We start from the raw sequence: 13,225 nt of genomic DNA on the forward strand, positions 1-13,225 counted from the left end.
TCATAAGACCTTAATAACCAGGAGTTTAATTCCCTTAATGTTATGGTGGATTGTTTCCAAAAGGCTGGCCTGTGTTTGAATTCTGAATGTCCTCAAAGCTCAGGGACAATCACAACCAGGATTTGAACCTCCGTAAAGAGGTCCCCCAGGCCTTGGGAGTGGATTCTTTCCGCTCCTTGTAGCTGTTTCATTGCAGTGGTTGGGTAGAGGTTGAGGGAGGATAGACTCAAGCTTTTCATTGAGTTACACCCAAACCCTCTGAATTAGAGTGCAGACTGTCACGGGATGCTTCCAGTTTCTCACTGAAATAGCGTTAACCGCTGTCATATCACCAAAGGCCATAGAACAAATGCATCCACAGAATTTAACACTATTTGTTGACATCGTTGCACAGAAAACAGATGCAGAAGACTCGTGCAAACCCAAGGAAAGTGTTGCTTTGGCAGGGAGAGTGTAGTCTGAGGCCAAAAGTGAATTCTTGCAAGGGAGAACTGAGCACTGTAGCCGTGTAATAGGTGGAAGAGAAGAGTATAAATCACAGGATAAAATAACTGCAGTAAAGAATGCTCCTTGTCCTACAAATGTTGTGCAGTTGTGCTCCCTCCTAGGATTTATAAACTATTTCAGTTTTTTTTTTGTTTGTTTTTTGTTTTTTTGTAGACCCTTTCAACAGTCCTCAGTTCTTTGAATCAGCTGCTCAGGGGAGAATTGAAAATGGCAGTGCACTGATGCTGTAAGGAAACCAGAAGACTCGGGGATGAATTAATCTCTGATTTAGCCCCATGCAATATAACCTGAAGTTAGTGGGGTTGCATTGATGTTACTCAGAGCAGTTTAAGATGTGGAGCTCAGACCCTCAATGGTGCAAGCTGCACCCCAGGCAGAAGCACAAAAAGTGGTGTGGTTAGCGCAGGCCTTGGTGTTTTGTGGGTGTGTGATGCTGGTTACAACAGGCAGGAATGTGCCATGAGAAGAGTCCACGTTGCTGCTTTCCTCTGAGGAGATCCGATTTGCTCCACGTGTGTGGCTGGAGCCCTCAGGGCCGCTAAGGGGGCTTCCTGGTTGAGAGCAGCCCCAGTTTGGCCACGGGAGTGCTGGCAGGGATGCAAGCACGCACCCAACTGAGGCTTTGCTCCAACTGGCACAACAGAAGGGGCAAAAGCCTCAGAGGCTGCAACCAGGCTGCACTTGTGAAAGGCGTCATGAGCACAGCTTGCACTATTTTATCATTTAGGTGGGCATACTAATTAACTTCTGTCAGGAGTTTGCTCCTTGTAACACACCTGGGTTACCAGATTTCCCCCAGGTGCTCCTCCAGGCTGTGCAGTCCTGAAATGCTCATGACATTGATCCACAGATGAGCGATATTGCTTTTTTTAAAAATTTATTTTATTTTATTTTAGCAAATTCTGCCATTGAATCTGCATGCTGCTCTGTTACCCTGATTTTGTGGTGTTGAAGCACAAACACTGGTGGTGGCTGGGCTCCTGGTACAAGTGGGGAGAGCCAGGCTACGCCGCAATTGCGGCTGAAGGAGGAAAGTCAGCTCGTGTGATGGCATGAAATACGTGGAAGGACTTGGCAGGCAAGCTAGGACTCTCATTTGTCATTGTACCGTAAGATCCCAACAGAGCAGAAAGTACAGGTGCATTTGTCTTCAGGTATTTGAAGGCACTCTTATTCTCCATCATCCCTGAAGTTGAGACGGGTTTGTGCTTGGGCCCGTTTTCTATGGTAATGGAAAACGGTGTTTGTCTTAATGACTTAGACAAGGAAAAATTAATCTAACTGTTTCTCAAATAACCAAAATATGTTGAAGGTAGGTTCAAGTCAATTCCATCTCTATTCAAATATATTAGGCTGCTATTAGCACACATTGCTGTGGAATGAGTGATACAAATATCTGGAAAACTGTGTTCCTAGAACTTACAAACTATTAAACAGTAAAATTTTAGCAAGCAATGATATGACAGAGGAAAATGTCTGAGTGGTCCAAACCAATCTTTTTATCCCAATAGCTTGTCAAGTAGACATTATTTTAGTGTTTTACTCACCATTTAGGCTTCCTGCTCTTGAAGTATGTAGTTCACCATCTGGGTGCTCTTGGTGGGGTGGGCAGTACTGCTCTGAGATTTTGGCTGCTCTCAAGGAAGCCTAGCTGAACTGAGCAAGGTTAAACCTACCCAAATCTGTGGGTGGCAGCGCTGGAGCCTCGGATGTTTGAAATGTCCATGTGCTTTAACCAGCATTCTTGGATTAATTAATCCAAGGCACTGGATCAGCACTTTTTTTTTTTTTTCTGTCTTTCCTTCTTCAATTCTAAAACTTTCTGAAAAAGTTGAACCAGTGGAAAGTGCTGACCACTGAGAGGAAAACTTAACAGGTAAATTCCTGAGAAGGATGAGATGCATTATAGCACTATTTATATTAAAGGGGAAAAAAAGGAAAATAAATGAAAAAAACCACAAACCCCTCCAAACAAAACCAATTACTTTCAGAATTAAAATGCAATGCAGTGCTCTTCTCTTAGACTTGCCCTCAGTGATTTGCTCACAAAGACTCATGCAATAGTCAGTGCTTCAACTTAAACTATTTTCCTTGGTATGGGAAAGATGAAAGTGTGTTTCTGGTTTGTAAATAGTAGTGGAAAAGTTACAGAATTTTTGTTGATGAATTTATATTTTAATTAGAAAGGTTCTTATGGAGTTAAAAGAAAAATAGTTTTGGAGAAAAGTTTAATTATTTTTAAGGTTTTATGTCTTTTTTATGGAAAAAAGAATCTGATTATGAAAATGTGTTCTGGTAGTTTTTTTTTTTTAATATGATGTTTTGGCTTTAAAAGGGGATTTAATTTTATTTTTTAAAAAATTGAAACTGGTAATTTAAAATCAGGGTATTTTTCTTTTCTGTGAGGGAGGTTCTTCAAATCTCGATTGCTTTATTTATTTATTATAAAACATTTTCACTTTAAAAAGATGGCATTTCTCCCTCTGCTTCTCTTGAAACTTTTCAGATATTACAGTGATTGGGATCATAAAAACGTTTAGCGAAGAAACAAAACCTGTTATCTTGGCTATTGCTCTGTTATCGGGGTCAGTTCCAAAACCTGTGCTAACCTTACTAGTTCCTGTCTGCGATGGAGGGAACAACCTCATATGTTAAGGAGAGTGCTTAAAACTAGAGAGGATGTAGTGCTTGTGCTATAGAGGGTGGTTTCCTTAAACGTTTGTAAAGGAAAATTGTGTTTGGTAGCCTTGCTTTCTGTCCTCCAGAGAGTTCTTAAACATTTTAGTGTATTGTCATGGGAACAACAACAACAACTTTCTAGGTAGATATCCTTCAGATTTACATGTGTTGTTCTCTGTGAGCACTGTGGAATCTTAATTTATGTCCGTCTGCCCAGCTGGGTGCCTGACTGTGAGCCATAGCTCACGGAAAGGGTTGAGGAAAGCAAGAAGTACAAACCATAAATAATGCCTGTATCCAAACTTCAGCACAGGGTGCAGGTCCGTGCTCTCCAGCCATGCCTGGCTGTTTTAGAGTTTGTCAATATATGAAATGAGAAATTATCCTCTAAAATAAGAACATAAATTATTTTTGACATGTGAATATCTAATGGGGGGTTCTTTAGAGATACATAGGAAGTGATTGGCTTGCCAACCAACCACTTGTAGAAAACAAGTAACTCGTGGTTAAGAAGGTACTCTGAAAACTGAGAATCTATTGGAAATTTAGTTTTTGTACGCCATTTCTCCATTTTTCTCCATTTATAAAATTAGGACAATAACACATCCCTGTTTATGATGAGAAAAGCAAGACCATGGACATCAATGACCGACAAAGTCACAAATGCTACAATGACCACGATATTACAGAAGTAATTGGGAAGTGCTGCACGTAGCTGTTAGTGACCTAAAAGATGGAATGAAACCAGGGGAAAACGTGGTTCATTTAAAATACAGAGTGGGCGGGTTTGTCTCCCTAAGCATGGGGAAGCACCTTCCTGTGTTGCTGGTTTCATTAAGAGTAACATCAACTTTCCACCCTGAGTTTTGGTGAAGAATTAGCTTTCCTTTTGGTAAAGGCTGACCAGAAGCGCTTGTGTTGCCCAGCGAGCAAGGGTGAGAGCTTGTGAAGGGTCTACATGGCCCGTTTTTGGGAGGGGAATGTACAGGAGTCTATAGATTAAGCAGATCTTTGAGGAGCTCAGGTTGGAGTTTAAATTTATCTTCTGTCACAGAAGCTGAGTCTTTCAAGTTTTTTTTTTCCTCCGCAGAGACAAACTTGTCCGAAGGGACAATGGTATAACTTTCTCTCTCATATTTTTGGCCTGTTCTAGTCCAGTAGATGTTTTGATCTTGTGTTTTAAATAAGACATAAAATATTGAATTAGCATTTTTGCAATTATTTTCCTAAAAGAAAACCAGTTACTTTTCACGGAAATACTTGCATTTTCTTTGCTATGGCTCAGTTGGCTGTAGTTATTACAGGGAAGTCAAACCAGATGCGGCTGGAGCCCTCATCTGCTTCCACTAAGGCTGACATGGACTTAATGTTGGAGTATAGCTTTGATGACAATTTGAATGGGAACTCGGAGACTGTATTTCAGGGTTTGAAGGCTTCAGCACTGATGGAGCCTTAAACTAGGTGGTTTTGTAATTTGAGATTTGAATTGTTCTCTAGAGCTACATGAGACCAATAAAGTGTTGTAGATAAAATGAATTTAACTGACAGATATGCAACATGTGCAATATATTTTTATTATTTCTTTACGAAGGTAAAGCCAAATGCTGAAATCTTTATTCATTTGTGTCTCCGTCCTTACTCAGACTAAACTCCCATTGGCTCTTGCCTGTCTCTGATTCATTGAAATCAGTGGAAATTTATCTCCATAAAGACCTTAGGATGCGATCCACTTTGCCTCAGTCTCGCAGGCCGGCATCACTCAGATTTCCATCATAATGCTGTCACAGAGACATGACAGCTGCAGGAGCAACACAGCGTTCTTGGAAGTACAGATGCTCTGTGGTGTTAGCCTGCACATCAACATTGTTCCCATTTTAACAGCGTCAGTCACTGATGAGTTCTGCAGCTATTACCATATGAAGATTTTTATAAAATTTACTTTCTGGTTGCATTTTAAGTTGTGTTTTTGCTGCTGACTTGCTGGGTTACGCTGGCCTTATTGCATTATCTAGTTTTGATCCTGTTGCCTTTCTCATCCATGTTTAGTTTTCAGAGACTATTCTGAATTTCACTCTTTCTTTTTTTTTCTCAGTGGTTCCTTGAATTGTAAGGAGATGAAATAACTCACCTATGTGTTCTGCTCAGTGTTTCGGTCAGTTCTGAGTAATTTGCTTCTGTATTTCATAGCAAGAGCTCCAAGTGTCTTGTTATATCAGTCACAAGAGGTGAAAGCGATGCTGGACATGCAGGTACCGTCTATTCTTTGGCAGTCTCTTGCATCTTGGTATTCACTTCTGAGGAAATTGTTCACTGATATTCCTAGCACAATCAAATGCAAACCTAGATATTGGAAGATTCATTGTTTTCAAATACTTAATGAAACTTACATTTTATATTTCCTATAGCTTCCTATGTTGTAATGACCAGCCAATGATTTTGAGCACTCATTGTCTAATTAAGTAAAACTCCTCCCTCCGTTTCCTCCAGTTTGATGCTGCACTTCAACTGCAATACTATCAAATCGTTTTTGCAAATGTATTTTTCATCTCTCGTGGTCACGTAAGATCACTGGATGTTGCAGAATTCCTGCTTGTTTCCACTGGTGTAAAACCAGCGTAAAAAACAGTACACTTCTTTACTTAGAAAAAAAAAAAGATTTGGATCTTCATGTGAAACATTTTTTTTAATAAGACAAAAAATTACGATTTGACCAGTTTCATTACAGATGATCAAACAGAGCTGCAAACACAATTTTCAGATTAACATCCATTACAGCATGAAGTATTCAGTGGCAGAGCTGCCCAGAACCTAATTATTCATCATTAAACTGCAGCCTGAAGACACAAAACCAGACCAGGGGTCTGCTGTACATGCACATAATAAAGCAGAAGGTTGGATCCACGGAGGACTCGGGTCTCTGTTTCTGCTTCCTCCTTGTCATGCTGTACGCCCAGTGATTAAAACGTATCAGGTGTTTGTGGAGAAGGGCCTCCAGCTTCTTCTGATCACTTGCTTCCCACCTTGCTCTCCTTAGCCCCACCGCTCAGGTGCCACGCAGTTTTGGGTAGCAGCTTTGGCAGGGCGGATGGAAAATGCTCCTGAGAGGCGGGAGCCGTGGGGATGAGCTCCCCCCTGGCAGGGTAAGGTTTAACTCCAGTCCCCTCACGTGCTACATGTCTTCCAAATTCACTGCTCTGGGATGCTGTTGCCGCAGTCAGGTGCCAGGAAAATTGCCTGGTAGAAGCTCGAGGGCCTGGAGGGTGGGGGTGCAAAGTGAGCTACGACATACCAAGGTTTTTTTTTTGTGTGTGTTTACATGTTAGGGAATACTCTGAGCGGTGGCAGGGAGCACGTGGGCAGCCCAGGAGCTGACTGAGTGCACTGGTTTACATTTGGGCAGATACCTCCACAACATAAAAAGCTCATAGCTTACTGCCTGCCTTTTGAGAGGGGCTGAGCACCTGCAAGCTCAGCGTGATAAATGAGAGCATGGAAAATTCAGCAACTCTGAAAACCAGACCTTCAACAGTCCCAGCTGGTCTGTACGTACTAGAAAGTAAGTATGTACAAACTGATGCCTCTGCTACTTGACCTGACCCAAGGACAGCTCACCATTTCCCAGTTATGCCCAGCACCCCTACATTTTACAGGAAATGATCCCTCATGATGGGAAACATGAAAATGTGATAGGCTTTTCTTCCTCTCAAGGATGGTATGTGATGAATGTGAAATAAGCATAGAAATTAAAACACTTAACTACTCCATAAGATCACATTCAGTAAGCCTTTAAACTAATCACAGTTCGAAACTGTAATGCCTGGAGCTAAAACAATTGTGTTTAAAGCAACAAGGCAAACCTCCAATACCAACTTTTATCAAGATGTTGAGCCTATATTTGCTTTTCGTTTGCTTTCTCTCCTTCTTAAGCCTTAATTTGCAGTGAATGCTGTGGAATAGGGCCAAATAACATGGAGAAACCTATGCACTGCTACAAAAATGAAATCAGTAGTGGAAAGAAAAATATCCTAAACTGTTCAGTGCCTCTGCTAGATGGTCATGGTCCCTGCTGTTATTGTGGGGGTGGGAGGTTGCAAAATTTCATGTCTGCATTTTTTTTCCATCCTGGCATAAAGACTCAAATTCAACAGTTTCTTTCTTCTGTCATCTTTTCTTTTTGATAGAGCGGGAGAAAATACGAACTCTTTCACCTTTTTATAGCCTCTGCTTTCTTTCTTTTGAGTATTGTATTGCCTTTTTCAGAATTATCTCCTTTTCTTTAAATGTTAGAAGTTTGATTATAACAGCCCAACAAGATTTCTCAGCCAGTGGACCAGGGGCTAGAGACCTACATGCCCTTTTCATTTCAAAAGTGTCAGTATCTTCACAACCCAAAAAGGCTTTCAACTTTTCTTTCCTCCTTTTTTTATTTATTTAATAAAATGTGTTCGGTAAAAGTAAGCTCCAGAAATTTCTCCCACCATCTCTCTTGCCAAATATACGTAGGTAACTTGTATGGCTGTGGATTTTCAACTGCATGCAGCCCTCTTGAAAAGTTTATCATTTGTTGTTTAGAAATGAAATCTGCAATAAAAATGGATTGAAATGCTGCTTTCAGCATGAGATGCTTTCACTAAAATTAGCATATGATGACTGAAGCGCTTATGCTCTGGAAGTCATCAGAGAAACAAACCTAAGTGATGCAGGTACCTGAGCTTGTTTTCTGTCACCTCAATTAGCACATTGATGAAATTCACTTATGGTAGGACCGAATGTTTCTTCTCCCATTCCTTCTCTCGGCTCTTTTCTTTTGGGGAGCCACTTTAAGACAGAAAAACTACTACGTTTCCCCCATTAATCATCTCTTTTATAGAAATCTTTCATACTTGGCTCTCCTCCTCCTCACTGCGTTATCCTGCTGTGCCCTGGCGGATTGTGGCTGGTGCCTCTTCTGGACTTTTGATTTTTGGGAACCCAACTCAAAATGACCTTGGAGGGTCTGGCCTTAAAAGATGGGTTCTCAGCCTTACTTGAAACTCATCGTCTCATATGTGTTGAGTGACTAGCCTGTGGCTCTCGTCATGGCTGGTGGCTAGTGACAGAAGCAGCCTGTGGTTCCCCTTAGGGCTGAAGACAAATTTGGCCCCTCTGGAACCAGTTGCTTGGTACTACGTTCCCACAGCACTTTTAAGCAGTACCTCTGTTTATGTGGAAGGTGTTGTAGTCCCCCACAGGGTAAAAATACCTTTCACTTCTTACTAGGGTTGTGTCCAAGAAAGGAGTGGAGGATTAAGCATACAATTCCTACTAGCAGCAATAAGCTCTGGCAAACCAGGGAGCCAGCAGGCTCCTGTAACCCTCAGGATTAAACCCTAGGGGCTTGCTTACATACTGAATACTGGTTTCTGGCCAGGTTCGCAAAGATTGTTGTCCTGGCACATGTTCATGTGTGTCTCTGATAATGCTCAAGGGTACTAAATGAAGAACTATACGACTCAGTCTCAAAATCATAGATGCTTTCTAGGTAAAAAGCCAAACCTTTGCTTTGTTGTTATCAGCGGTAGATCCTTTTTCCTTCTTTTTAAACATAAACTTGCCAATCAAAAGGTAAAGTCAAGCTAAACAAAAGAGTGTACGTACTTTTTGCTGATGTGAATTGAGCAGGAGATTGATGCAATAGGTGGAAAGATCTTTATTAAGAGAGAAATTTTTGGAAAGTTTTTCTTGTTTTCCAGTACACTTTAAAAGGAAATTGAAATTCTGACTCTCTTTGCAAAAGGTGAGGAGATGCATGGCTTTATTATATTGGACAGGTTACGTTCCAGGTAAACTTGAGCTGTTCCAGTGATGTTACGTGGTTTGCATCCCTCAGAAAACTTGAGTGTAGCACGGTTAGAAACTTCTCACACAGAGATCGTGAAATCATACAGCGTTCGGCAGTAGCTGCCCCTTGTGCCTTGCTAGGTAGTCTGAAAGTTATCTCTGTACATAACTTGTAGTGCTTTCATTGCAGTGATAGGGCTGAAGTGACACAGCAGCTCCAAATCTTCCCGCTGTGTCAATACGGTTATCTCAGGTCAGTGTTACGGTGCTTTATGTATTCCTTCAGCGGCGGAGTTGCAGTGCAGGGGAGGAGACCCCCCTGGGTGTCTGGGAACACCCTTTAAACTGGCGCTGCCGCGTCTAGAAAAGTGGTTGTAGTGGGTGCCTTGTCCATCTGTCTGTCTCCCTCTGGTGTAAGGCCATAGTCAGGCATGATTTGAGGGGAATAGCACAGCTCAAAAGTCTTGTGCTGAGCTCTTCACTGCTGTGCCCCCAGCTGAGGGGCGGTTACCGGCTGCGGGAGCGTTCCTTGTTTGTTTCGGAGCCAACAAAGCAGGTTGGATGGGATCGCCATTACAAGACCGGGGGAAGTCAGCCCATGCTGGGCTCGGGGCTTTTCTGCCTGGCCAGTGTCCAGGCCCAGAAGTGCCTTGTTAAAGCGGAGCCTGAGCGGCTCTGCTTCCAGGCGCTGCTGTGGCTGCACATGCCCCGCGATAGCTCTGCTGTCCGGACGATGCTCATTTCTGTGTTTAATCACCTAGAAAGTTTTCCCTGCTTTGCTCCTTGCTGAGCACGCATGTTTCCATTCCTTTCCCTGATTTTATTTTATTTTTTGGATTGTCTATAAAAGATTGACCTTCCACTCTTTCAAGTATTCTTGCCATTAGATGTAAAGCATATGTATTGGCATCAAAACCACCGTGTATGGAATGAAAATTACTGGCAGTTCTTGAAAGGCATTCTGCGCATGAAAGCCTAATTGTGTGTTGGACAGTGGCGATAGTAAAAAATAATCTCAAATACTCGCGGTGTAAATCGATGACCTTCACTTCTGTGAGTGCTTGCATTGATACTGAGGTTGTCAAGTGCTAAGCCAAGCTGAAACCGTATATTGTGTGAAAACAAAGGTGCACGCCAACACTTGGTGCTAACAAACAGCGTGCCCTCAGCGAGGGAGAATTAGGAGGCTGGAGAGGAGATTAGCAGGTTAAGGTGCAAGAGTAAGGGCTTGTTCGTGGGAGCAAGGATGGATTGCTACAATCCTGAAGCTAATAGTTTGCTAAGATGCAGGTTTTTTTCATCTGAAAAGCTTGAGGAATTCCCTTGATAACCAGAGTATCTGAAAACTTCTCCATCCAGTTTCCACAAGCTGGAAATGCTTTTAAGACACGAGTGTGAGAAACTGGGCCAAATTCAGTATCCAGGTTATTGATGACAGAGTCACCAACCCCCATGGAGTTTCCCTTGGGTTTTCGTAACACTGCAATGAACAGAACTGATCCCTCAGATACTACTACACGTTGAATACAGTCAAGGGGGCTGTGTCATGGAGGTGCCGGGAGCGTGCACGCAGCATGCACCCAAGAGCTGTTGCCCTCATCTTGCCTCCGCAGACAAGCCTGGATGCAGATGCAGCAGAGGAGCAACTGTTTGGATAGGGCTGTGCGTGGGGAGAGGATTAGACTGGCATTGCTTTGCAGACAAGTGCTGCTTTTCCTGCCTTATGTAGTTGGTCCAGTAAATAGAGTGACAAACCCAGTGCAGTGAAAGCCTCGTTCACTTCTGTATGTTTGTGTGCTCCCTGCTACTAATGAGAGCTTGCTTAGTGCTGTTGGTGAGAGGTGCTTACAGATGGCTCTGCCAACTGAAGTCCTGTGTTTCCAAGTCACCCTGTAGTGCTTCAAACAACAACAACAAAAAAAAAACACAGGACGGAAGAAGTACTACTCCAGGAGACCCTCTGTGCCCTTCAGCTCTTCACCCCTCTTCTGAGAGCAGAGGTAAGCCTGGTAATTCGCAGCATCGACGCCGCTGGTTTTGCAGTTCTGGCGTCTGTCCCTCCAGAAGGGGCTGGCGACACCCTTTGGCTTGCACCCCACGACTGCAGACCCAAGGCAGCGTGCTGCTCTTCCCACCAGCATGGCCGGGTCGGCACCAGCGAAGCAGAGGCAGAGAATGGGTGGCCTTGTTGGTGCCTGCGCTCGTCTGAGGTACACACACGGTAGAGTATGCAGCTCATGGGCAACAAAACAGTGGTTCCTACAGTAATAATGAATGGGAGGGAAACTCAGGAGACTGCCAGCTCCAGGTTAGGAGCTCTGGGCTCACTGCTACACATAAAGAAGCATGAGAGCTACCAGCCCTCTGCACCATCAAATCACCTGTGATTTGGCTTCTTTTGCACCACCTTAGCCCCAGACTGCTGCGGATTTAAACCAGTGAGAAATGGCTCAGGGCCGAAGTCAATTTGGTTTTAAAGTTTCTTCTGCCAAAATTTGTCCCTCAAAGCTTGTTCTTGGAGTTGTACAAAGTTTCGTTTTATTACGGTACGTTTCCCCCTCCATCCCCAAATTGGCGACCGCTTATGTGAATTTTGGCAGGGGACGACTGATCCTTCACACTGAGCCTGTAATTTACAGCTACGTTTGGTTTTACATAATGTACAATTTCAACTTTGTCTAACATTTCTTCATGTACTGCGGAAGACTTTCAGGTTTTATTAAACTGGCATATATAAATTGATTTTCCAGCTGGATGCAGCCACTTGGCAAACTCCGCACATTCTAACTACATATGAGCTAAATTACACACTCTAATAGTGTGTTTGAATTACTGTATGTGCAACATAGAGTTGCAGGAGCATGTGGCAGTCTCCCAGTGCTTTGCCTAACTAGAGTGTAGCTCCTAGCTGAAGGAGCTGTAACAGAGACAGATACAAACATTTTAATAAAAGAACAAGCAGGCGGTGCCTTCCACTGAGAGATTCTTGCTCATTTGCAGTTGCTGAGAAGAGGTATTACTGTCTCCCCATGACACGAAGAAGTGTTATTTAAGGCAAGTCAAGGTCTGCAAATTGGCCAGCTGAGTTAGACGCTTTATGGAGACGAGGAAGAGTAGAACGAAACTGGGACACCTTCAGTGTCAATGGGATTTCTTGCACAGACAGATGATCCATAAAGGAAGAAGACTTCTGCAGTCTGTCCCACAACTGTTTCAGGACCAAATTCTGGAAAAGTTGAGCATATATCCACGCATATTGCGTGGATTTCCTCTTTGCTAAAATGGGTCAAGGTGCCAAGCGAGACACCATTCAGCTCCAATGCGCTTGCTTCCCAATTTTGCCACTTGTGCTCATTGGGAGTAGGTGCTAATCCCCGTGTAGCCTCATTCTTTGTATTATTCTTTGTAAAGGACCAGAATAGACCTTAATCTCAACCCACTTACCTAAAAATAAGGACCGGGAAGGGCGCTGTGTTGGATGTTTGCTCATTGAAGACAGGCGGATGCTTTCAGTCCACAGTGACCCTAAGTGTTCGTGGCCTGAGATTTACAGTGGAGTTTTGAGTTTGAAAAGTCGCTTGGTGTTACTTGTGTGCTGCCTGGAATACTTGGCTTGTCACAGGTGATAGCCGCTAGAGCTGGCAGTTTTTTATGTTTGCTTTGCCAGAAAGCTCCAAATACCTCTGTCCTATTCCAGGATGGTGTTTTCAACTTGGTAATGGATATTTCTGCTTCATAATGGCAGTAACCCTGCTTTCAGGGTTCTTTTTTGGAAAGTAACTACTGAGGGGCACGCTGGTTCTTCTAGAGTCAGCTCCTGAAGTTGCCCAGGCTGCTGATGGATAAAGACCTCAGAAAGTGGGACTGTGCTGGAGTCATCTACCCAGGGCTTTGTATTTTTTCGCTTGAAAAAGTTTGACTTTGCATCAGAAATAATGTCACAGCCTCAAAGTCTTTGTGAAGTGGAATTTGGGGTTTTGAGCCTCTTTTGTGTTGAGACAGCGCAGGCATTTAATGTCAGGCCGAGATTTCTCTAATGCACATCCTCCTCTCCTACAAAAGGCAGCGGAAAGGAAAGCAGCATTTTAAGGTTGCCACCAATAATCTTTTAATTCATCAGATACTTGAATTTTATTGGGGAGGAATGGGTTTCCTGATTTCCCGAGGGGTAGAATTAGTGCAAAATTCTGCCACTGGCCCTCAGCGCTCTGATTTTGTA

At 43.1% G+C, this 13,225-nt stretch overlaps 1 long non-coding RNA gene across 3 annotated transcripts in view; it reads left to right on the plus strand.

Moving 5' to 3' along the window:
* Positions 1–13,225, plus strand: part of LOC106042890 (uncharacterized) — a 142,951-nt gene that overhangs the window by 18,198 nt on the left and 111,528 nt on the right. Inside the window, exon 4 of one of the 3 annotated variants that reach the window (XR_010829328.1) lies at positions 5,279–5,521. The exons of the other annotated variants lie outside the window; for them this stretch is intronic. This is a non-coding gene — a long non-coding RNA (uncharacterized lncRNA). Of the gene's footprint in view, positions 1–5,278; positions 5,522–13,225 lie in introns of those variants that run through there. 3 annotated transcript variants of the gene reach the window in all.

This window comes from Anser cygnoides, chromosome 2 (assembly GCF_040182565.1).
Source record: "Anser cygnoides isolate HZ-2024a breed goose chromosome 2, Taihu_goose_T2T_genome, whole genome shotgun sequence".
Lineage (NCBI taxonomy): Eukaryota > Metazoa > Chordata > Aves > Anseriformes > Anatidae > Anser > Anser cygnoides.